Below are 23,691 nucleotides of genomic sequence, written 5' to 3'. Positions count from 1 at the left end.
ATGAGCCCTGTGAGAGGCATTAAACCAGCTGCCCTTGGGGTTTGACTTCAGGCACTGGTCACATATGCTAACTTCCTGAAATGCCAATGGACAATTAACATTTCTTTCAACCAGATTTGATACACCTTAACTACAATAAAATTGTTGAGCTCGGCTTTTTAACAGAGAGCTAAAAATTAACTCAATTTCAAAGCTGAGCTCAATTCCCTCCCACCGTTTTCTGGTTCTAACAATTTAAAATAAAGCATGCTACTTAATGCTTTACTAGCTGCAGGAGGCGAAATCTCAATGTTGGCATCTCCCTATCCAGAGACCTCCAGGTCTTTATGGGCCTGCAAGAAGTGCACACCAGTAACTTTTGTATTAGATTCTTTAAAAAACAAAAAAGTCAAGGATATAAGAACCCAAGTGTTTCTGTCTTTTAGTATTTCTTTGCCTTTCTGCCAATTCCATAGTATATAACGACCAACTATAATAAAGGAAAAACCCCAGTTCTTCTGTCTTGGAGACTGGCTAAGCATTCTTAAAATATCCCAGTGGGCAAGGGCTACCGACACAGGAACCCGAGAAGGCCCACAAATTCACGGACCGATTTCTCCAACAGCCCAAGTTTAAGGGACCCGCGTGGTCACCTGGCCAGGTGCGGTCAGTCTTGCCTTCCACCGCTGGAACGGGAAGGGGGAGCCCACGGGCCTAGGGCCGAGCCTGGCACCCGCAGCTCACTGCGGTCAAGCCAATGCACGGATTTTGCTTCAACCCCGACCACAAAGCCTCCTCGGGCAAGTCAGCGGCCTCCTCCCGAGCACAGCTAACCCGGGCCCCAAACCGAAATTCAGGGCAGCCACGAGCCTCCCTCAAACGCCAGGCCGGAGCCCCTGTGAAGGCCCTGCCACCCTCAGAGGACGGGCCTGGCCCTCATACAGTCCCTGAAGCCCCCCCCCCCAAATCCGAGCGATCACCCCGCTTCCCAACTCGCCCTCGGAGGTCCCCTGCCAGGTGACGCCCAAAGGCATGACCCTGACCCCGGCAACTCTACCCGGCTTATGGTCCGGCGGGGGCCGCGGCGGCAGCTACCTGGTCTGCGACTCCACACTCAACTTCTAAGTGCCAGCTTTGAAGCCAAGTGCGAACAGTTTCAAACTCACCGCGCTAAAGGGGCTTGGATCCGCCAATCAGGTTACCCGTAGACTTTCAAAGGAGCCAATCAGAGCCCAGCTACACTTGGGCTGGACTTCCCGGGAGGCTAGAGCGCGAAAGAAAGAGGAAACGGCGGCTGGGAGAAAGGAGGAGGGCGGGCGCCAACTGAATCTTTCATTCCAGTAGAGAATCGTCCTATTGTTTCTAGTCACAGGGAATCTACGATTCTCTATTTTCATTTTTAATATTTTTCCTCCCAGTACTGGTACAATTAAAATTTATTGCACTCAAATAGCTCATGACAAAAGTGCTATTGTATTTACATAGAGATCCCATTACTTTCCCTCCTAATACTTAAGGTTAGTGTATAACTGTGCTTCTTTTTTTTTTTTTACTTTTTTTTTTTTGGTAGTTGTAGATGGACAGAATTCCTTTATTTTATTTGTTTATTTTTATGTGGTGTTGAGGATCGAACCCAGTGCCTCACACGCTCGGCAAGCGCTCTGCCACTGTGCGACAGCCCCAGCCCTAACTGTGCTTTTTTAAATGACCAAAGAAGCATATTTCAGGTATCATTACTAATAAGATAAGGAAAAAGGCCTGGCGAGGTGGCGCATGCATGCCTGTAATCCCAGCAACTGGGGAGGCTGAGGTAGGAGGATCCCAGGTTCAAAGCCAGCCTCAGCAACAGCGAGGTAACCCAGTGAGACCCTGTCTCTAAACAAAATACAAAATAGGGCTGGGAATGTGACTCAGTGGTTGAGTGTCCCCAGTTCAATCCCCACTACTCCACAACCCCAAAAAAGATAATGGAAAAGGAGATAATGGAAAACCGAGAGACATACTCAAAAGTGTAAAGAAAAATTCCCAGTTGCATTTATGTACAATTCTGTGTAATATATAACTGTCCTTTGTTTTTACCTTATTTATTTAAAATTTTTATTTATTATAAAATTTTGAATATTTTAAATTTTGAAATATTTTCACATTAGAATTTTAAAGATTCCTTAAAACACAAAAATCCACAATTTTATGAAAAAGAGATCTAAATTATTTTGTAAGTAATCCAGTGTCAAAAGCTCTCTCTTCATTGCCCCTCCACCATGTTGTTGAGAGATTTCTTTGCCCTTTTTATTTTTTATTTTGAGATAAAATCATGCTAAATTGTTGAGGCTGGCCTCTAACCTGTCATCCTCCTGCCTCAACCTCACAGATTTCTACACTTCAACATCATTCCTAAGTCTTTGAGAAAATAAAACAGTAAAATAGAACTAGAGATTATGAGACTCTACCTAGCATGGATTTCTCTTTGCACTGATCCTAATGGGTCATAGAACAAAGACTGATTATCATGTTCTCTACAAAAAAAAAAAAAAAAAAAAAAAAAAAAATATATATATATATATATATATATATATATATATATATATATATAGAGAGAGAGAGAGAGAGACCAGATTAAAATAAAGAATGAAACTATATCAGAAGACCAGATTAAAATAAAGAATGAAACTAGTGTATCACATGTATTTGAGTGTTTAATTCCTTTTTAACATAAAATAATGAGCCATGTCTGTCCTCTAGCCTATATGAATGCTCAGCCTTGACAAGTTTTTGCTCTTAGGAAACAAATAGAGTGCTTAGGATTCTTGATGGTAGAGGTAGGAGCTTCAAAGCTCTTGCCTGATCCTACTAATGTGTGTGTGTGTGTGTGTGTGTGTGTTGCTGGGGATCAAATCCAGGGCCTCATGCATGCCAGGTAAGCACTCTACCACTGAGCTATATCCTCAACCCCCTCATAATGTTTTAAAATCCAAAATTCATTTTGTAAATGAATACTGAATATTCCAGAGAAATGCTATCAGGCTGTTCTCTGCTAGTTTAAGATACTGATTATAGTGAATGACGATATGTCTTTCTCTCTGAGGGACTTAAGCAAGGAATTTATTTTATATTATTTGAAAACAGCAAGCAATTAATTATATCCGTTTTACATTCAACAAACAGAAGACCACATGCTTCCACAGCTGGGATGCTAGGTTTTTTCAATTTAACTCAATTATTTTTCTTTTTAAAGTTTTAGGGATTATTGTAAATGCATGCTACCCAATTAGCAGATACAGTTTATCATACTTTGGGTAAATTTCTATTCATTATCTCTAAAGTGCAACTCTATGCTTTATAGACACAAAAATGAGTAAGATACAATTCCTGCCATAAATATTGAGGGTGGAGAAGCATGATGGTTATTTACACTTCTCTTCTGGTACTTAGGTTGTAATTTATGTAACGGGGCAAGATATAGGGGAAGACATAAGGAAAGAAATGATTAATTCTAATAGAAGAAGAAGCATCTGAACAAACACTGGAGAAAAGAATTATGGGGTGGGCCTTCCAAGCACAGGAAATTATATGAGTAAAGCACAGAGGCAGAAAGTCTGCCTCGTGATTGAGATGTTTCAATCATTGGATACAGGGAATACTGTTGGTATTAGGCAGGAATGGGAGTTTGGAGTCAGAATCTTGAAGAGCCCTGAATACTGTACAAAGGGGTCTGAGTAGGAGAGGTAATATACAGCTTTGGAACTATATTTTAAGAGATTAACCCTAGAGAGGGCATGAAATTTTTCCTTCTTTTTTTTTTTTTTTCTTTCCAATGGTACTGGGGATTGACCCCAGGGCCTCATGCATGCTAGGCAAGTACTCTACTATTGAGTTGCATCCCCAGCTACATTTAAAAAAAAAAAAAAAGACAATTTAAAAAAAAAGCAGGAGAGGATAGAAAGGATTATGTTTCTAAAATTTCATATTTATATTTTCATAAACTCTATTTTGCAAGGAAAAGAAAAGTTGGCACTGTACATGAGGTGTTTTGCTTGTTTTTTAGATAGAAGTACAAAGTTAATATTTTTGTCCCTATCCAAATTTTTATGAATTCCTCATCCCCATTGTGATAGTATTTGAGATGGAGCCTTTGTAAGTAATTAGGACTAAATGAAGTATGTCATGAAGGTGGAGCCCTCATGATGGGATTGCTGGTATTATAAGAAGAGACACAGACACCTTTGTAGCTCTCACTCTATAATGTGAAGATAGAGTGAGAAGACAGTTGTCTATGAAGCTAAAAGCCCTCTCCAAATCCCAGCTGTGCTCACTCTCTGGTCTTGGACTTTCAGACTTCAGAACTGTGGGAGAATACATTTTTGCTGTTTAAACAGATTTTGCAACAGTAATCCAAGCTGAAGACAAGTTTGTTTTTTTTAAAAAAATTTAAAAACATTGTTGAAAATACATAAAATATAGTCATCCTCAGTATGTATGGGGGATTGGTTCCTTTTCAACATAGTTGTTTTGGCTTTCTACCTCATTATTGGTTATATCATACAAATTTGTAGAATTTCTGTCAGTTTGAGAAAACATTGATCACATTTGTTTCACATCTAAGCAATTTGTCCTACTGCACTGTTTATGCCCTAATTCATCAGTAACTTTTTCATCACAGTGACAAAACACCTAGGAGAATCAACCTAAAAGTAATTTAAAAAAATTATTTTGGCCCACACTTTTAAAGGTTTCAATCCATGGTTGCTTGGCACTGTTGGTTTGGGCCTGTTGGTAAGGCAGAACATTATGGCAGAGAACACGTGGTGGAGCAAAGATGCTCGCCTCATAGTGGTTAGAAGGACCAAAGTCCGTATATCCCTTTCAGGGACACACTTCCAGTGATCTCCCCTCTTTCTGATAGGCCCCACCTCCTACAGATTCTGCCATTTCCCATTATTGCCAAGCTCTCAACACATGGGCCTTTAAGGGACATTCAAGATCCAAAGTATAGCATCTACAAACACAGGAATAATGGTAAAATTTAATTTGCATTGTTATAAATATTTCAGATTCAGGAAATTGTCTTGTAGTTTTATAATTCCTTAGGTATGTTAATGAGTATATTCCTGGCACAAAAGAAGTTCAGTTTAGACAAGGTAATAATGAAAACCAAAGTCTCTTCTGCTTATAATTTTATGCACTTGATAATTTTTTTTTTTTTTTTTTTTTTTTTTGGGTACAGAGCACTGAACCCAGGGATGCTTTACCACTGAGCTACATCCCCAGCCTTTTCTATTTTGAGACAGGATCTCATTATGTTGCTAAAGCTGGCCTGGAACTTGTGATCCTCCTGTCTCATCTTCTTGAGTTCCAGGATCACAGGCATGTATCACTGTGCCTAGCTATATCTAATAACTGGAAAAACTTTCCACAAGCTAGTTTCTCCTCTACTACCCATGTACTACAGGGTCAGATAAGCTCTTTGATCATATACTCTAATTTCCAGATATCAAGAAAGTCAGCAGAAGGAGAAGGAATATTCCTTCCCAGAGGCCTTGCCTGTGGTAGGACTTCTGGTAATAACTTGAAAGTGCTGTGGATACCATTAATCCAAAACTAAATGAGTATGTCTTGGTCCTTTCAGGATGCTATATGAAAACACCATGGACTGGATGACTGATAAACAACAAAAATTTATTTCTGATAGTTCTGGAACTTGGAAAGTTCAAGATCAAGGCACCAGCAGAGCTGGTGTATAGTGAAGGACTGCTTCCTCATAGATTTTTGACTTCACATGGAAGAAGTGATGAGGGCAATCTCTGGGTTAATTTTTTATAAGGGCATTAATCTCATTCATGAGAGCCCCCCACCATGATCTAATCATCTCCTAAAGCCCTCACCTCCAAATACCAGCACCCTAGGGTGAGGATTTCAAGATATATGGTTTTGCAGGGGACATAAACATTTAGATCATAGTAATGTATCTTCAACTCATCTTTCCCTGTGCTGAATCCCAGAATGTTCATGGTCATACCAATTCCACTGCACTGGTGGAAAAGTATGGCTGATAGGGAATCAAAGTGAATAGAAATAGCAGACTTCATCTCAATTGTGATTAAAATAACTTTATAAAATTTGCAAAATAATATGCCTACCTAAGCATATGGCTAAGGGTCTATCCTAGTCTGTTTTATGTTGCCATAATAAAATACCAGAGACTGGGTAATTTATAAAAATAGAAACTTACTTAGCTCATGGTTCTGAAGACAGGGAAGCCCCAAAGCATGGTGCTGGCATTTGGTCAAGCACTTCTTGCTGCATCATAACATGGGAGAGGACATCACCTGGTGAGACAGAGCAAATGTTTTAGATCACATCTCTCTTCTTCATTTTGTAAAACCATTAGTGCCATCATGGGGAACCTACCCTCATGACCTCATCTAATCCTAATTACCTCCCAAAGGCCTCAGCTCCAAAAATCATTAATAAAATAATTCAATGATTAAATTTTTAACACATGGAACTTTTGGAAGATGCAATCAAACCATAGCAGGGGACCTTTCAAAGTCACAGAAAGGCCTGTGCAAAATCAGGGCCCTATATTTCATGAGATTCATGGAGCATCTGATTCTTAAACTTGTAGACAATTTTACACATATTTTTTAAAAAGTTGCAATTGAATCTGAGATTCTTAAACAATATTTTTATGGATTCTTAATGTCCTTTAAATATTTTTGTAAAAAATGTTTATGCCTAAGATAGGTTCGTCTGCTAGAACTAAAATATATAGTGAAAAGTAATTCTTTTAAGTCTTTGTGTAGTCAGCCCAGTGAACAAAGGCAATGGATTATGATTAGATCTCTAATCAGCAAGTTAAGGCATTAGTATTAAAGCTCATTTTTTAATGCTGTCAAACCAACAAAGTTCTAATTTAATTCAGTAAACTGTCATTTGTAATGATATAAGCCTGGGACTTCACATTATGAACAGTAATGGTTCATTTTTAGTGTTTACTATAATTGACAAATTTCAAGGATTGAAACCACAGTGACATCCTCTTGCTGCTAAAATGATATGGAACATAATTTACTTTTTCCTTAGAAATGAGACAGGCACTTCAGAGTCTTGGAGTGCCTGAGGGCTTCCTTGTGAACATCAGTCCTCTGGCTTTGTGTGCTGCACATCATTTTACAGCAGTGGTGTGTGCTATTGAAGTACTGCACACAGCACTATGCAAAAATCTTGAAAAGACAGAACATTAATTTGTGTCAATTTCACTCACCAAATATTGAGTGTCTTCTGTTTGCCTGACATTATTTGAGCACCACTGAAGATACAAAGATGAATGACTATCTGTCCTCTTTGAACTTGAGAGAAGAAATGGAGATAAGAGAAAAATATAATCAATTTTTCATGCTAATTATCTTCCTTTAGCTGGTTTTTTTTTTTAACCAAGTGCCATGGAACGACAAAGTAAAGAGATGGCATACCCAGGCAGGACAAAGGGAGAACAATGTCACTTGCTGTTTCAACATTTGGTGATTTTATGCCTTTCCTACATCTCAGGTACAATTTAAACAATGAGTGCACTAACAAGAATAAGATGCAAAGCTGCTCTCTATTCTTCAGAGTTTAGATGGAAAGATAAAGAAAAAATGGAGAAAGTCAGCTTTTATTAGACAAGGCAAAACACAAACTTCTTCTTACTCCAGCAATTCTATTTATTCTATAGTCAAACCCACAGCACAGACTCAAAATGAGTGTTAGCTGCACTATCCTGACAAGCAGTCCTTCTGGAATGGCCCTGATGTTAGGTAGGAAAAATTCTAGAAGTTGACTGGTCTCCAATCCTTTTAAACCTTGGCTCCTATCCTCAGCTCATCTCTGACTTTGGACAAATCATGTTATTTCTTTTTTGCTTATTTACTCAAGTGATAATAATAGTACCTAGTTATGTTTTTTGATCATAAAACAAGGTAGTGCATGTAATGTTTTCTTAAATATGTGCTTCAACTGAAGTAAGCACTTTACCCATTTCTTTTTCTTAATCATAATGATTGTTATCAATCTCACAAAAATAACTCTGGTGATGAGTGCTAGAGCATACACATGCACAATTTTTTATGTGATCACAGGAAAGAAGAAAGAACTCTGGGAGAAGCAAATAAGTCTTTGTTAATGTTGTGATGCTTGTGGTAGGTTTAGGAGGATAGATGATGTTATCAATTTAAATGAGAATCCAAGGGGAGTGTTGGATTAACCATCCAGGCAAAGGGAACAGCATGTGCAATAACTCAGTGTCATAGTTACCTGGCTTGACTCAGAAATCAAAGGCAGAATGTTTTCTCTTATATTTGGAAGTTAAAGCAAAGTAAGGGAAAGAAACGGGGAGGGTTGAAGAGTTGAATATCACAAGGACAGAGGGAGGATCTACGAAGTGGAAGGAGATTGAGGTGAAGAGAGGAAGGACAGGAGAGGAGAAGAAATGTGGAATGAATTTGACAAAATTATGCTATACAATGTATAAATATATCACAATGACTTTCACCTTTATGTATATATCTGTACCGCACCAATAAAAAAAATGCATAGAAGGTAGGATTACCAGTAGAATAGGGGAAGGAAATGGGGGAGGGAGGAAGGGAGGGAAAGAAGAGCACTAGGGATTGAAATGAAGCAAATTAAATGTATGTATGATTATGTCAAAATAAACCCATCTATTATGAATAAAACTATATTGTATTAATAAAAGCATTTTTTTTTAAAAAAAGGTATTTGGCTTGTTTGGGATTGGCAAGGAGCTCAAAGCTGAGCAAAGGGTACATTTGAAGTAATTCTTAAAATAGGAGCACATTTTGGCAAGTAGGAATGGAAGAAAGTTTTCAGGAGGAGATGACCAGGTAGGTGGCATTCTGGGAGAAAGAGGGTTGGGGGTATAGGGAATTAAGATATTTGAGGAGTGGGAGGGAGAGGTGGATTTATCTTGTGAAGAGGTCTGGGGAGGGAGGGAATTACCAGCAGCAACTCAAGCATCCAGTGGGAACAATTGAAGGTTCTTTTCACTGGATTCAGCAAATGAAATTTTTCCCTGATACAGGTTAACCTGGCAGTATTTTCAGAAAGGATTGGTGTGGAAAGAGAAGGAGAGCAAGGATACCAGTAAAAACATAGTTCCCTCTAGGAGTTCATAATTCGTGATATCTAAGGCTGGGGCCAGTCCTACAAAACTGAAATTGATAATTCTCTCTGTGTGTCCATGCATATGTGATATCCACAATTTAATCGGAGGCAATGCTAAGAGGATAATATCATTATGATTCCACTAGAGGGTAGTAGAGACAAATTGGTAAATGAGAAGCAGCTGCTATATTCTGTACCAGCTATAAGCCAAGTAGTTTTCTTCTTATCTATCTCTTGTAATGGTTGTGAGCTTAATTCAATTATTCCACAGCTAAGAAATATATGGCAAGTATATTTAGTGAGTTTAGTTCTAGATAATTTAGTAAATCCCAGCTAGACAATAAAGCTGGATTAATGAGACTAGGTGGGCATTTAGCTTTTTCACAATAACCTGTATCTCATGTGGCCCTGAATCAAACCCTTCTTTTAAATTGAATGCTGACTATTACATCTAAATCTCTTATTGATTATAGTGAAAAAGGAAAAAAAATGATAAAAGTTAATTCTGATATGAAGTATTGGGATAGGTAATTGAAATTGAAAAGGCATTTCTTTGGAATTTTCATTTACGTGTGTGTGTGTGTGTGTGTGTGTGTGTGTGTGTGTATACAAATCCTTTTGGAAAGTAATACAGCAATAGAGAGCCACAATGCACAAACTGTTTGGTTTTACTTATTTTTTTCTCTCCCTCTCTTTTTTGAATTGGAGATTGAACGCGGGGTGCTCTACCACTGAGCTACATACATCCCCAGACCTTTATTTTATTTTTTGTTTTGAATCAGGAGCTCACTAATTTGCTGAGGCTGCTCTCAAACTTGTAATCCTTCTGCCTCAGCTTCTCAAGTAGCTGGGATTACAAGCATGTGCAGCATGCAGCCAAAAGTCACATACTTGAAAATTTTCAATACAAAATTTCTATAATAATAAAATTTATAGCCAATCTAGAGATCTAAGAGGAAAATGGCTAACTAGATAAATTATGGCATTTCCCTTAATCAAAGCCAAACACCAAGACAGACAGACAGACACACACACACACACACACACACACACAACAACTGGAATTGTATAAAAGACTAAATTTGACCTCTGTGCATGGTGCACACCTGCAATCCCAGGTATCTGGGGATTAAGCAGGAGAATCACAAGTTCAAGGTCAGCCTTGACAACTTAGTGAGACATGTCTCAAAATTTAGAAAGAGATGGGGATGTATTCAGTGGTAGAGCTTATCTATTATGCAAGTGTCCTGTGTTCAATCCACAGTACTGAAAAAGAAAAAAAAAGCATGGACTTATACTGAGAGTAAATATAATTGTTCTTAGTGTGATAGGATATGTGGTCATAAAACTATTTCCTCCAACTGGTTTCATATATCCCCATCCCCACCCTTGAGTACTGGGGATTGAACCCAGGACCACTATACTACTGAGCTACCCCCAAGGCCTTTTTTTGGGGGGGGAGACAGGGTCTCACTAAATTGCCAGGGCTGACCTTCAATTTGCCATCTTCCTGCGTCAGCCTCCTGAGTAGTCATATCATTTTCATAATGACCATACACAAAAGGAATTATACTGCCAGGAATGTTTTACTTATACTTTCGGGGTGTTTCTATTTAACATTTCACAGTCCAAAGATTACTATATATTAAATATGATAAACTAGACTGTCTTTGGTGTAAGCTATAACATTTCAAAAGATTTATAATACCTTCCCCAATAATTTAAGAAAAAGAGTGCAAAGAGATCATCAGACCAAACATAAATCTGAATAAAATTTTAGTCCATATTGCAACATATTACGAAATAGCAAATGGCAGGTCCTGGTGTAGAACGTATAAGCTTTGTAAGCTTGTTTAGTTGTGAAAATGTCTGTTCGAATTGAACATCCTCTTCCACCTTTAAAAATATAACAAAATTCTAACCCTTAAAATAAACTCATCTTTCATTTATTCAAACCCTTGCAAAAGCTGTAATCATAGCATTATAGAATAATAAAATGTTAGAGCTGATAGAGCCTTGGAGATCGTCTTATGAAAAGTCAAGAGTGTTAAAGAGATTAAGTGTTTACATTTTCCCTATTTTCAGAGCTATACATGGTTATTTTGTTTTATTATTCAAGTTCCTAATGATAAACAGTATAACTTTGTCAGTAATACAAAAATATTTATTAATATATATATATGTATGTGTGGATAGGTAGGTAGATAAAGTAAATCAATTTAAGCATTTCAATATGGTTAAAAACAGCTACCTTTTATAACTTTAGAATTACGCTGTGTACTGTACTAAATACTTTAAATGGATTATCTGTAAAGATGCAGCAGTCCTGTTGATATGCAGCCAGCTTTATCTGAGGGAACTGACATCTAGAAAAATTAAAGAACTACCTAGCGTCAGACAGCATAAAGGGCAGAACAGACCCTTGAACCCAGGATTTTCTGAGTCCAAAGCCCACTTCTCTACTAGCATTCAATTTTGTTGTTAAATGCAATAAAATAAATATATGGTACTCTGTTACAATGAGAAATTATTTAAATTATCGTTAACATCAATTTTGGTAAATAGGAATTATATATTTAATGCTCTTACACTGTGTCCTAATGACAATTTCGTTCTCACTAGTGTCTCCCTAAAGAACATTAGAAGTGTATCATTTTCTTTAAATAAGAATGTGATTAAAGAAGGTTGAATCATTGGTTAATAGTAGAGTATTTAAAATAGTTGTTCATTATTCTTGGAACACCATAATTATTAGCTTCAGATGAAATGGAAGAAAAAATTCAGAGCTCATTCTCAAATAGCTGTAGGTCCAGCTTTTCTCTTATCACTAGAATTTTCCACTCAAGATATATGTTGTTTCTTTTCTCTATGTTTTGGTGGGACGATGCAGTGGATGTCTAAAGAACGTAGAAGTGGAATAATGTAATCTTCAGTTCATGACATATTCAAATCACTGCATTTATGGGCATCTTTATTCATATAATTATTAACTTATAGTAATAATGCAATAAGCATCCATGGAACCATAACCCAATATTAACACTGAGTTCTTAACAACCACAAACATGTATGCTGCTTTTTGCGCTACCTTATTTATCCACACCACCAACCCAGTTAACTGCTGAATCACCATTGCTTTACTTGCATTTTTATTTAATTTTGTCTCATCTTCATAGTCTTTCAAAATTTGCATAGCCCTGAAAAGTCTTCTCAAATTTTATTTAAAAATTTTTAAACCTACAAAAACTTGAAAGAGTAGTGGCAAAAAAAATCCATATATCCTCATCTAGATTCACCAGTTATCATCTTACAAATTTGATTCCCCTCTTTTCCTCTGATCTACCTCCTTCTTCCTTCTCTCTCTTTCTCCCTCTCTCCTCTTCTCCTGTAACCATTTTAAAGTAGGCTTCAGACACCACGATGTTTCCTCAAATCCTTTACCATGTGTTTATGAAGTATAATGTTTTTCTTGACTGAAACACCATTATCACACCTAGGTAATGTAACACTAATCTGCAATACTCTCCAATAAACTATCCACTTTCAAATATTCATGATTTTCACCAAACTGTTTTTTCTAGATATTTTAAAAACATAAAATCCATTAGGGGCTGGGGCTATAGCTCAGTGGTAGAACGCTTGCCTTGCACTTGTAAGGCACTGGGTTCCGATTCTCAGCACCACATGAAAATAAATAAATAAATATATTGTGTCCATCTACAACTAAAAAAATAATAAAATAAATAAAATTTGTGGGGCTGGAGATGTATAGCTCAGCAGTACAGGTTTCACCTAGTATGTATGAGGCCCTGAGTTCAATCTTAGTACCACAATAAATAAATAAATAAATAAATAAATAAATAAATAAATAAATAAATAAATAAAATCTCAGATACTGCCAGGATATAAAAATGGTAGGTATTAGTTATTATCGCTTTGGTTTGAACCAACAGTCCTATACCTTTTGTTTTTCATGATGTCATTACTTTTAAACTGGTTGTCTGATGACAGCTTCATGTTGTCATCTAACTTATTCTAATATCCCTGTATTACATACTCTATCTTTTGTATAGTATACTGGTATAGAGGCACAGTTCAATTTGGGTTAAATATTTTCGGTTATTTTACTTACTAGTAAGGTTGTGCACTTAACTTTGTAGTCTGTCAAGAGGAACATGATTCAGGTAGCCCACCTTATTTAATTGGTAACTTACAATTAAATCTTTCCATTTTAAAGAATGTCCACAGATTCTTTGAATTTTTTTCATTCATAAGTAGATCTTGTATATGTGTGTGTGTGTGTGTGTGTGTGTGTGTGTTGTATGTGTGTGTGTGTGGTGTTTAATATGGGGGGGGGTCTCACTATCTTGCCCAGGCTGGCCTCAAACTCCTGGGCTCAATAGGTCCTCCTGCCTCAGCTTCCTGACACTAGGGGCCCTGTATGAGGTGGATCTTACTCCTCTTCCCCTGGCTATAGCAGAAGACACTTTTGCATTGGATGGAGTCCCACTGGATGAGGACCTAACATCTCCCACCAAGAACTAGCAACTAAATAATTCTGCCAGTGAGTGAACTTGAAAATGAATTCTTCACCTGCATTTAGTTATCAAGTTATATATTTTAAAGAAATTTGTCAATTGTTTAATTTTTGAAACTATTAGCATATGAGTAATAACAGTATTCTCCTATTTTGTTTTAGGTTTTATTGTGTTTTTTCTTCTAGGTCCCAGCTACTTATGATATTGGAGCCAGGAGAATTGCAAATTCAAGGCCAGTCTGAGCAAGTTAGTGAGATCCTGTCTCAAAGTAAAATATAGAAAGGGTTGGGAGTATAGAGTGCCTGTGGTAGTGTGTCCCTAGGTTCAATTCCCAGTACTGCAAAAATATAAAAATAAAAAATAATGTTTGGCTTGATTAACACTCTGTTATATCTTTGTGTTATATTTAATTGATTTCTGATCTTATTAGTATTCTCTCTCCTACTCATTAAATTTTAGCATCTTGTCTGTCTTAAGTATATTCCCTCATTATCATTTTTGCTATATTCCATGAGCTTTGAAATAAAGGGTGCTAACTTTTTCAATATATGGAATACAATAAAAATAATTGTTTGAATGATATTGTCTGTTAATTCTAACATCCGTGTCAGTTTTTTACTTCACTTTCAGTGATTTTTCTCTTCATTATGGATGGTATTTTCCTGCTTCTTTAAAAGCCTGGAAATTTTGACCTTGTGAGAAATTATTGCTTTTACGTAGTTGGAGGCTGGATACTTTTGGGTTGCTGTAAATATTTCTGAACTTTGTTCTGAAATGTAGATAAGTTCCTTGGAAAGTTTGATTCTTTCCAGTCTTGCTTTTATGATTTGTTAGATAGGACCATAACAATGTTTAATCTAGAGCTAGTTATTCTCTACTACTGAGGCAAGACCCTCTGAATACTCTTCCTGTTGACCAGAAATTACTTGTGTTCTGGTTTGGAAGGTGGAAACAGGCACGGTTTTTGGCCCTGGGTGAGCAGTAGGTCCTGTTCCCTTGAATTCTTTCGATTTGTCTTATTAGTCAGTGTTCTCCAGAAAAATGGAACCATGGTACTGTGTGTGTGTGTGTGTGTGTGTGTGTGTGTGTGTGTGAGAGAGAGAGAGAGAGAGAGAGAGAGAGAGAGAGAGAGAGAGAGAGATATGGAATTGGCTCTCATAATTATGGAGACATATCAGTCCCAAGAACTGTTATCTGTAAATCAGAGACCAAGGAGAGTTAGTGATGTAACTAAGATTTAGTCTGAAAGTCAGCAGGCAGGTTCTAGATCCAAGAAAAGTTGATGATTCAGTTCAAGTTCAAGGGCAAAAGACTGATTTCTCAGCCCAAGTCATCAGACAGGAGTTTATTTTATTTTATTTGGTACCAGGAATTGAATTCAGGGATGCTTAACCACTGAGTCATATCCCCAACCCTTTTTTATATTTTATTTAGAGACAGGGTCTCACTGAGTTGCTTAGGACCTTGCTAAGTAGCTGAGGCTGACCTTGAACTCTCAATGCTCCTGCCTCAGCCTCCTGTTTAATATGAGGTCTCTCTATCTCACTAGGATTACATGCATGTGCCACCAAGCCCAGATGGGTGCTCCTTTTTGTTCTAGTCAGGCCTTCAACTGACTTGATGAGACCCACCGGTATTTGGGAGGGCCATATGCTTTACTCAGTCCACTGATGGCAAATGTTAATCTCAACTAAAAACACTCTCACAGAAAAAAAAACAGAATGTTTGATGAAATGTATGAGAACCCATGAATCAGACAAGTTGATGAGTAAAATCAGCCATCCCAATGGTTCATTTCATACCCTCCTTACATTATTTGCCTGAATCCTCAAGGGAGACCATTCTCATGTTTTCAGGGTCCTCCATACATCTCTCTCCTTTCCAGGATTATTGTCTTGTGAACACCAGCCTTGTTTTGTTTCTATAGATTCTCAACTTTGTCTTTTCAATTCAGGGAGTGTACCAGGCTCTGCCTGGGCCTCCCTCTTTTCATCACAGACTGGAAAGTCCCTCAGTGCAGTAATTGGGGAACTCACTGGGTTTACCCCCTTTGATTTCCATCTCTCATGAATCACTGTCCTAGGTTGCCTGATGCCCAGTGTTTTGAAAGGTGTTTATATATTTTATCTTTTTTGTTATTTATTAGGATTGTTTGAGAGCATAAAGTTAGTACCTGTTTTTCTAAGCTTCCGAGAAGAAACTCCTATAGCATTCTAGATTTTATTTTTTTAAATTTTAGTATGATTTTTTCTTTAATTCATAGTCATTTAGAAGTATGCTGTTAAAATGTGTAAATATGCAGCGACTCTTCACTTACCATTTTAAGATTAATTATTTAACTTAAAACAGAAAATATTCCATATGATGTTATTGACCTGTACATGATCAATTTTTGTAACCCAGGTGAGTTAGAGGAGACTCTGTATTCTATAATTTTAAATTTAGTATTATCTGTATGTCATTAAATTCAGGAACATTAATTATATAATCATATCTCTTAGTCACTGTTAAAATTTTTTTTTCTTTTGGTATTGAGGATTGAGCCCAGAGGCACTCAACCACTGAGCTACATTCACAGCCCTTTTTTGTTTTTGTTTTTGGAGGGGCATGGGGGATTGAACTCAGGGGCACTAGACCACTGAGCCATATCCCCAGCCCTATTTTTGTATTTTATTTAGAGACAGGGTCTCACTGAGTTACTTAGCGCCTCGCTGTTGCGGAGGCTGGCTTTGAACTCTCAGTCCTCCTGTCTCAGCCTCCAGAACCACAGGAGTGTGCCAAGGCACTCAGCACTGTTGAGTTTTTGACAGCCTTATCTGTGGATACTTGAGGCAAATGTGGTGGAATGTTTCATACAACAGTTGGGTTTATAAATTACTACCTCTAATTCTATCAAATTTAGCTTCATATTTTTGAAAATATTTTATTGTATATAGTAGTTTCTATCTTCTTGGTGAATTGAACTTTTAATCATTATATAGTGTCAATTTTTTTCCTAATAATGCTTATTTTTAAAAAGTCTATCAGAATTGTTTCATGGAAATATATGAAATTTCTAGTAGCCACGTTAAAAATTATTTATATTTATTTCAATTTGTCAATTTAAATAATATATTTTACTTAAACCAGTATGCACAAAATATCACTTAAATGTATAATCTTATAGTAATTATTAATGAGATTTTCTATGTTCTTTATGGTGTGTGGTTTTTGAAATTTAGTATATATTGTACACTCACTGTCCATCTTAATTCAGACTAGTCACATTTCAAGTGCTCAGTAGCCATATATGTCTAGCGCCTACTGTACTGGATATTGCAAGTGTATATTGGTATACTGTTTACACTTGACCAGTATTTCTCTATTATTTCCATTTTCTCTTTAAACTTTCTGTATTCTTAAATTCTGTGTTCTTATAAAAGGCATATGTGTTGTTTTATGGAGTTTATGATATACATAAAATTTGACATTTGGACAATTTTTAAATCAAGGTGTATCTTACAGACAATGGAGTGTTATAATCTTTGTCAGTCAGGTGGCATTCATATTACAGCAGTTATTGTCTGCATGTGAACAAACATCAAAGGACTAGTATCAAAACTTGAGGAATGGATGTCAGTGATTTGCAGTCAGTTCCCAGGAGGGTATAGTAGGGTACTTTTAGCCCATAAGAATCTAATGACTTTGGGGAAGAGGTGGGGAAAGCTTGAATCAAGCATGCAGGCAACATTTGTATATCAAGAATAAACAAAATAGATTAGCTCTGCATAATTACAAAGTTGTCTTCAGAGCCCACAATAACTTTTAGTTTCTTTTATGGATATTTTATATAATGTAGAATCACCAATGTTCTTCATAACACAAAAAATAATATGTGATGTTGAGGTATAACATAGTGATGAAATTTTAGAAACACTTTAATCAACTTATTTTGATTCTATTCTACTATTTATATGCACATATTAGTTATACATGACCAAGTATATTTCTAAAAAAATCAAAAAGAGCTCTTTAACTTAGCATAAAATGAAGTCTAAATGATAAGAAAGTTTTGTCATAATTTAATTGATAACATTTCTTTTTTCCTTAGATTTGCATAATATAATATACATACTGCATTCAGTGGCATGCTTAATTTGGCTAAATAATGTTTCTTGATTTAAGTTTTGCTTTTATAGCATATAACAATCTCTTTTAATTGGCAATGTTGTCAATTTATATTTATTATAAATATTCATATATATGGATCCAGTTCTATAATTATAATTTATTATTTAAATATGTACCATTTTAAGTGCCTCTTTTTTAAAAAAATATTTTTAGTTGTTGATGGACCTTTATTTAATTTCTTTATATGTGGTGCTGAGAATCAAACCCAGTGCCTCACACATGCTAGGCAAGCGCTCTACCACTGAGCTACAGCCCCAGCCCCTTTAAGGGCCTCTTTTAATTCTCTTATTGTATATCTTTTCATTTTGGCATGCTCGTTAATATCTAGAATATTACTATAATGCAAATATTATAATAAGCCAAAAAATTTTCCCCAAATGTTCATGTCCTAACAGCCCAGGAACCCATAAATGTGTTAATGCATATGGCAAATTGAATTCTGCAAATGAATTAACCTCAAGGTTAAGTACCTTGAGGATATTATCCTGCAATATTCAGGTGGGCCTTGTTGCATCACAAGTGTCCTGGAAATGGAAGGAGTCAAAGGTGATTATTTTGGAAGAGTGGTTGCAAAGAAACAACATTGCTGCTTTGAAATGGACCAGGAGCCTGGTGGAGTGGTGCACGCCTGTGATCCCAGCAACTTGGGAGGATGAGGCAGGAGGATGGAGAGTTCAAAGCCAGCAATTCAGCGAGGCACTTAGCAACTCATCAAGGCCCTGTCTCTAAATAGAAATTTAAAAGGGCTGGGGATGTGGCTCAGTGGTTAAGTGCCTGTGGGTTCAATCCCCAATACCTAAAAAAATGCAGCAAGAGGGCCATGAGACAAGGAATGGAGACTGCATCTAGAAGCCAGCTAAGGTAAAGAAGTGGATTTCCCACTATGGTCCCTGGGAAGAAATGGTTTTGACCCATTGAGACCTGTATTGTATTAAACCTTCACAATTGTAAGGTTATCAATTCATGTTGTTTTAAACCTCTGAGTTTTTGCTAATATGTTATAGCAACTGTAGAAAACTAATACACATATTTTAAGGGAAACTGATTTTACCTAGTATTTGTAGATCTTTTCTTTATGTGTATCTTATATACTTTTTAGATTTGATTTTCTTTTATCGAAGTACTTTTACTGATATTATTCTCAGTGTGGGGTTATGTGTGATAAATTTTCTGAAGACTTATTATGGGATAATATTTTTTACCATGGCTATATGTTTTACCTATATAAAAAATTCTAGGTCCTGATTTTTTTTCTTTTTTAAAGTCTATATGTACTTTTTAAAAACAAGCTTTTATAATTTTTTTAGTCTGATATTTTAAAATTTGACTAAATAGATCCAGGAAAAATATTTTTTTCTTATTTTTTGTTTTGAGGGCTTTGTAGATCTTTTCATTCTAGGTCTTTTGTATTTCCTTAATTTGAGGATTTTATCTCCATTGTTCCTTCAAATATTTACTCCTCCTATACCTGTTTTTTCTCTATTTTGGTGGCTCTTTCTACTCATATGTTAACAATTATATTCTTTTCATATTGCCTAGCTTTACTTTTATATTTTCTTTTGCTTTTTTTTCCTCCTCCTTCCTTTGTTCAGAATTTCTCAATCTGGTCTTCCAATGTGCTCATTTCCTCAGCTGGATCCCCATAATATTTATCCCATTTATTATGTGTTATTTAGCCCATCTGTTGTATTTTCCATAACAACTTTCCCACTTGTTTTTATTTTTAAAATATTTTAATTTTTATGCTTCCAATATTTGCCCTTTTGTTGTTTAGTGTATATTTTAGGTTTATTTTAAATTCTTTGCCCATTCTAATACTGCTTCTGAAAAAATTTGCAATCAATTCTTTATAAATAGGTATCTGGTTGTTTCAACCTGTGAAATTCTATTCTCCTGGAACTAGAGCTTGCTTCATGTACAGGAAAAAGAGAAAGCCTATTGCTGATTAGGTGTTGTTGGGGAAGTATGCTGAACCCTAGGGTAAAGTACCAGGCATGAGAAAAATCACAATTTTTCCTCCTCCATGACTGGCATGTGAAGCTGCTTTCAGGGAAAGAGCCAATTAGGATATGTAGTTGAGACCAGGGGTATCAAGGGGGAGTGCTGGGGAAACAACTTCTGGGTCCATTCTGTCCCAGGAGTTTTCTCTGCTCTTTACCTTGTGGCTCTTCTGTGCCACTCTCTGGTCCAACATTTCTCCCCAGTCTCTTCATGACTTCTAGTTGTTTAATTTAAGATGACAAGAATGCAAAGTATGTGGGTCTGGAGACAGAAACTGTTTATCCTTGCATCTACAGAGACCAGGATAGGGTTTGGCACATAGTAATGGTCTAATAACTAATTTGACAGTGAAATAGTCTGAAACAATAATAAATTGAACTATGGTGGCACAAGAATGGTATTTACATGTCATTTACAAATACATATTGGTTATTGAACAAAGACTGAAGATAGAGGTAAGGCTAAAAAAGGAATTTGAAGAACATTTAAGTTCATCAGGTTATTCTATAGAATTAAAAATTATTTGGTTCATTATTCATACAACATCAGACAAGAAGTACTTATTTTCTATACATTAAATGCATATAATTTTATGTGACCTCTATGAGGCATTCAATATTGTTGTAAAACTTTTTCTCTTGAAACTCTCTTTCAAAAGATTTATCCTTCCCAACACCAGCCTCTCAAGTGTCATTTTCCTCAGACCATGGATTTCTGCTCTTCAGGCTGATCTCATTCCCCTTCAACACAGTTCCTTGAGTTCCATCCAGTCACTCTTCTCAGCCTATTCTCTTTTCCTATATGGTCTTACTGAACTCCAAGGTTATACCTACCACCTACATAATGGTGATGCCTAAATGCATATTTCCAACCCTCACTTCCCTCCTGAGTTCCAAGCTTACTTTCTTTTGACATCTCCATTTGGAGTTCTCACCGGCATCTTAAGATCAGATATTTTCTCCCAACAGATATAATTTTTTTTTGGTACCAGGGATTGTACCCCACTGTACAATCCCCACATTGAACGGTGGGAGCCACATCCCCAGCCCTTTCTATTTTGAGACAAGATCTTGCTAAGTTGCTTAGGGCCTTGCTAGTTTGCTGAGTCTGGTCTCAAACTGGTTCTCCTCCTGACTCAGCTGAAATTATAGGCGTGTGCTATCATGCCCAGCATAGTTTCTTCATCTTAGTAAGTGATATTATTTTCACCCACTCTAGAAATCTTTGATAGACCCTTTTTACTCCATAGACACACTTAATTTAACATGTCCATTCTACCTTCTCTTTTTCTGTTTTTCCATCCTCACTGTTGCTTCCTTATTTAGGGCTCTCATAAAAAAAAAATGTTTTTTGAAGTTCTGGGGATCAAACCCATGACCCTACATATGCTAGACAATGCTCTACCACTGAGCTACATCCCCACCCCTTCTCATCTACCATTTCAATAACTGCCTAAATATCCTCCTTTCAGTCTTTCCTCCATCAAACCTGTCTTTGACCATGCCATTACTTTTCCTAAAATGATTCAGTAACTCTCCATCATGATGAAAACAAAGCCGAAACTGTTATCATACAGTTGTACTTTCTTCACAATATAGTCCCAATCTGTCTGATCTGTCCCATCTCTGATATCCCCTATGCTTTACTCCTCCTCCAGGAGGTTCACACAATTTGTGATTCTTCAGATATATCATTTGTATTCTCCCTGTAGGGAAGGTTTATCTGCTTTATTTACTCTTAGTTGGGTGAGAAGAGTCAGCAATGATCTGGCTAGGAGAAGGAGAAAGGCCTAAAGTTTAGCTGGCAGAAATGGAACCCATGATTTCAGTAATTGCAAGAAAAACTGAAGGTCAGACAGAACATGTGACAGAGCTGTTTTGTAAAATGAGAAGTAAAAGAAGGAAAGGCAATAAAAGTATTCAAGTTTATTGCCCATCATCCAATTCTTATTGACCTGGAATTGGGATCATCTTAAAGAAATTGCACAAAAATGTGAGTGAAAAAAATCAGTAATTGAGGATCTTGAACTAATAAGTAAGCACTTTCTTGGGTGAAAATCAAGGAATGATTTGGGGGAAGGTCTGTATTATAAACAAAGAATGAAGTCATGGAGGGAGAGAGAATGGTTTATATATACATAGAGGATTTACCTGATCTTGTGTTTGGCAGAGCTTTGTAGTTCTACACACCTGTGTTTTTCACCCTGTTTTTGGTCAGAATCAGTGTAAACTAATAACACATGTGGTTATTAACTATCTCTCATATTCTATTAGCATGATGCTATTTGGGAAGAAACCCTGGAAATCAAGAAGCTAGTCTTTGGAAAGACAATCATTTTCTACCATGGGTTTGGAACAATCCAGTCAGTTTGCTATTGTCTTGCTGTTCCTATTCTTGCCATTATTAGATGAGGGGGAATAGTGGAATAGAGAAGGCAGAGTCAAATCTATTCAAGCCCATTTTGGAGATTAGAGAAGCATGTTAACATCTGTAAGGAACTTGTTAAACTATTATTTCCTCAAAATTTAATCCTGTGCTATTATTAAAAAAAAAAAAAAAAAAGCTTTGAGCTGGTGATATAGCTCAATGGTAGGTTGCTTGCCCAGAATGCCAGAGGCCCTGGTGGGGGAGTTGGGGTGGAGGGGTGTGGCAGATGGGAGGGTGCAGGGTGGGGAGTGAGGGGTGGGTTGAATGGACAATAAAAAAGTTTTGAGAGCCAGGGAAAAACTCAGTTTTTTGCTAAGACCTTGTGCTTAAAGGCCCGGGTTGTGGCTCAGTGGTAGAGCACTTGCCTAGCATGTGTGAGGCAATGGGTTCTATCCCTGGCACCACATAAAAATAAACAAATAAAATAAAGGTATTGTGTCCATTACAACTAAATAATAATAATAATAATAATAATAATAATAATTATTATTATTATTATTATTATTATTTTAAAAAGATCTTGTACTTAAAAAGAAAAGGAAAAAAAGGCAGAGTGGTAGGTGAAAGGGAGGGGAAAAGTGAGGAAGTTTTTAATACCAAATGGTATTATCTTCAACATATTATTATATGAAAATAATGATCCAGAACAGTGGGCATTTCATGCTAGTTTTCATGTAAGAAATGGAAAAATAAGAATAAATATGGAGCTGAGAGCTGTGGTCCACACTTGTATTCCCAGGTGTGGGAGGACTTGGGAGAATGAGGTGGAAAGTTCCCAAATTTGAGACCAGCCTCAGCAATTTAGAGAGGCCCTGTCTCAAAATTTAAAAAATACATAAAGTGTTAGGATATAGATCAGTAATAGAGCACCCTGGGTTCAATCCCTAGTACCCTCACACACACACACACACACACACACACACACACACACACACAGGTGTGTGTGTGTATGTATATTTACATACACATATATTTACATACATATATATTTTTACATACATTATATTATTTCTATTTTTTTGTGTATAAATATATATACATATTTTGCTGATATTTGAATAATACAAAGTTATCTAAGAACTTAATTGAAATGGTCTGTGTTGGGAACAAATGGAAAACAAAGTGAGTAGAGATGGAGTGTTAGCAAATATCTTAATTTGTATTTTTATGTTGTTTTGGTATTTAACATATGCAAATGTTTTATTCATCCAAAAACAAAATCAGTTTAACCATTGCTGTGTATTTGTTACTTTCTAGAAGCATCAGAAAGATCAGACAACTGATCATCAGACATTTGGGGGAGAAAGAACTTCATTACAATGTTGTCTCTGCTCGAACAAAAGAAGATAACCCCAATAAGCAACTGACTAAACACAATGTACAATTATACAATAAATATGCACAGTTGTTAAGA

The 23,691-nt window shown here is 36.5% G+C and overlaps 1 protein-coding gene and 1 long non-coding RNA gene across 3 annotated transcripts in view; one reads left to right on the top strand and one right to left on the bottom strand.

The window, feature by feature from the left end:
• CDK1 (cyclin dependent kinase 1) overlaps positions 1 to 2,362 on the bottom strand; it is a 14,068-nt gene extending 11,706 nt beyond the window's left edge. The window contains exon 1 of one of the 2 annotated variants that reach the window (XM_081266905.1): positions 1,037 to 2,362. The gene's annotated coding sequence lies outside the window, so the exon portion shown is untranslated. The remainder of the gene's footprint in view (positions 1 to 1,036) is intronic. The other variant, XM_081266904.1, reaches the window with a different exon arrangement.
• LOC308633811 overlaps positions 1 to 23,691 on the top strand; it is a 23,904-nt gene extending 213 nt beyond the window's left edge. The window contains exon 2 of the long non-coding RNA XR_014018872.1: positions 23,535 to 23,691. This is a non-coding gene — a long non-coding RNA (uncharacterized lncRNA). The remainder of the gene's footprint in view (positions 1 to 23,534) is intronic.

Source organism: Spermophilus citellus (assembly GCF_964194105.1).
Source record: "Spermophilus citellus genome assembly, chromosome: 15".
Classification (NCBI taxonomy): domain Eukaryota; kingdom Metazoa; phylum Chordata; class Mammalia; order Rodentia; family Sciuridae; genus Spermophilus; species Spermophilus citellus.
Note: the sequence above shows the minus strand (reverse complement) of the source record. Positions and strands in the feature narration are given on the sequence as shown.